Source organism: Peromyscus californicus, unplaced genomic scaffold, assembly GCF_007827085.1.
Source record: "Peromyscus californicus insignis strain IS unplaced genomic scaffold, ASM782708v3 Scaffold_10__1_contigs__length_136768540, whole genome shotgun sequence".
In the NCBI taxonomy this organism is placed as follows: Eukaryota; Metazoa; Chordata; class Mammalia; order Rodentia; family Cricetidae; genus Peromyscus; species Peromyscus californicus.
In genome coordinates, this window is record NW_026294391.1 from 86793027 (window position 1) to 86795570 (window position 2544).

Sequence of the window (2544 nt, forward strand, 5' to 3'; positions counted from 1 at the left end):
TCCAAACTACTTGCCTACTTAAAAAAAAAAAAGTTAATTCAACACAAGCCCAGAACTGGCTGCTGCTTATGTGTTGTGGAGCCAGCCGGCAAGACAGCTTTCCAAGGGGATCAGGGGAAGTGAGAGCACACTCGGCCTTTTGTGAGGGGGTACAAACTGCATCACTCTCTCAAGCCGCTGTTGTTCAGAGCTGGTGAATGGACACCAAGATACTGCATGTCCTCCAGAGAAATTGCTTGCTTTTCCTAGAGGTGAAGTGGCCCGGTGCCTAAGCTTGAGGAGGAGATTCCAGTCTGTTTTTAAAGACAGCATTCTGGGCAGATAGACTGGATAAGCACTGAGCTGTACCTGGGCTGCTGCGGCTTCTCCTCTTTGGGCAGTCTTTGGCCCCAGGGAAGCACATGATTACGCAGAGGCTGGCCTTTTCTGGTTAGACAGGTCATTGCACTGTCCCAGCCCCCTGCTGTCTCCTGTGCAAGATGAAGGGAGGGTACAGGGTGACTGAAAGCGTCCTCCCCCATCCTTCCTTTAAATCAGATGTCTCTCAGCAGAAAAAAAAATGCAATTCTTGGAACAGTGTCGTGAAAAAATAGGGCTGGAATCCAGTTCTCAACCTTTCCCTAAGAGACTGGGGAACATCTATCTGTCTCATATGGGAAATTAAGGTAATGTTGTGTGAAGGTACCTCAAAAGAAACCACAAACGCATTTGTTAGGAAAGAGATACTGGGCTAAGGACTCGTTCTCTTGCTGGCTTCCAACTAGCTTGAAAATTTGAGAAGGGCAGTACGGAGGTCTCAAATAAATCCTCCCTCCTGAAATATCTTGCACTGTTTTTGGGAAAGGAGGTTTATGATGAGATTTGTATCAACATAGCAGTTTCCTCCAGTGGGTTTGTCCACTCAAGGTTTGAGAACTCCTTGGCCAAACTGTTTGGGCCAGTTAGTACCAACTTTTCCTCTTCTGTCAACCGAAGGTCCTGGGCTACAATTAAAGTGAGACCGACTTGAATTATCAATCAGGAAGCACAGTTAAGGGCTTTGTCTGGGCACTGTACTTTACTTTGAGGCCTTCAACAACTGTGAAAGTAATCGAACCAGGCCTAAAAGTTTGGATGAAAATCCCTAACAGGCGGGAGGAGCCGAGCCGAGCCCAGCCGAGCCCAGCCTAGCCGGGCGGCGGGTGGCTAACCGCGCGAGCGGGTTGTGGGTGGAGAAGCTCCCGGTCCCTGCAGAGCTCGCAGGAAGGCGGAGCGCTCACCCTGCTGTGGCTCCTGAGCGCGGGGCGGCTCTGCAAGGCCGCCTGCGACTCCCGCGTTCTACACTCCTGGACCAGAGCCTAGGCGGCGGCGGCGGCGGCTTTTTTCCCCATCCCCCCGCCCCCCAGCTGCCTTCATTTCCTCAACAGAAGGCTCCTCCGCCCTCTCCCTCCCCGCGGCGCACGAGCCGGCCCGGCGGGCGGGCGTCCATCCGAGAAGTTTTTCCAGAGATAACTTCCTTGGGATGTCCCGTGATAGGCAAAGGTCTGCTGATGAGAGCCCCAGCCCCAGCAGTGGCAGTTCAGATGCGGAGCAGTGAGACCCTGCAGCTCCAGAGCCTGAGGAACGGGAAGAAAGAAAACCTTCTGCCACCCAGCAGAAGAAAAACACCAAATTTTCTAGCAAAGCGACTGCTAAGTTATCCACTAGTGCTAAAAAAAATTCAGAAGGAGCCAGCTGAAATCACCCTTGATCCTCCTCCCAACTGCAGTCCTGGGCCTAAAGGAGATAACATTTATAAATGGAGGTCCACCAGGTTCTTTATATGAAGGTGATTTTTTTCCCCCTGGATATCACGTTTTCTTCAGATTATCCATTTAAGCCACCAAAGGTTACCTTCTGCACCAGAATCTATCACTGCCCCATCAACAGTCAGGGAATCATCTGCCTGGATATTCTAAAAGACAACTGGAGTCCTGCTTTGACTATTTCAAAGGTTTTGCTCTCTATTTGTTCCCTTTTGACAGACTGCAACCCTGCGGATCCTCTGGTTGGAAGCACAGCCACTCAGTATTTGACCAATAGGGCAGAACACGACAGGATAGACAGTGGACCAAGAGATACACAACATAATTCTCATGTTTGTATGCAGTGTAAAGGAGCAGAAGGCCTCTTCCCATGGTGGTGCGGATCTTTGTACCCTAATACGGACTTCCGTGTATCTGTTTCTACTCTCTGCCTTTATCCTTTGGAGACTGGGAGACTCCCCCAAAAGGTAAATGCTATCAAGAGTAGAACTTCGTAACTGTAGATTAATTACGTTTAAAATGCCTACTTGCAAGTTTTGCATCTTCGGGATATCAAAATATATGTTGTGATGTACTAAGGATACTGGTCCTGAAGTGTACTAAATATTATAGTGCATTTTAGCCTACTTCATTATCTGTATGAAGTTATAAAAGGAGCTGTAAATGACTAGGAATCATGTCATTTGTATTAAGCCCAGATCTATTTCTGAGTATGTGGTTCATGCTGTCGTGAAAATGTTTTACTTTTGTCAGTTTGTGA

General features: G+C 48.6%; 1 pseudogene; it reads left to right on the forward strand.

Annotated features, from left to right (window-relative positions):
* Positions 1–1501: 1501 nt before the first annotated feature.
* LOC128115563 (ubiquitin-conjugating enzyme E2 E3-like) lies at positions 1502–2109 on the forward strand (annotated as a pseudogene).
* Positions 2110–2544: the final 435 nt, after the last annotated feature.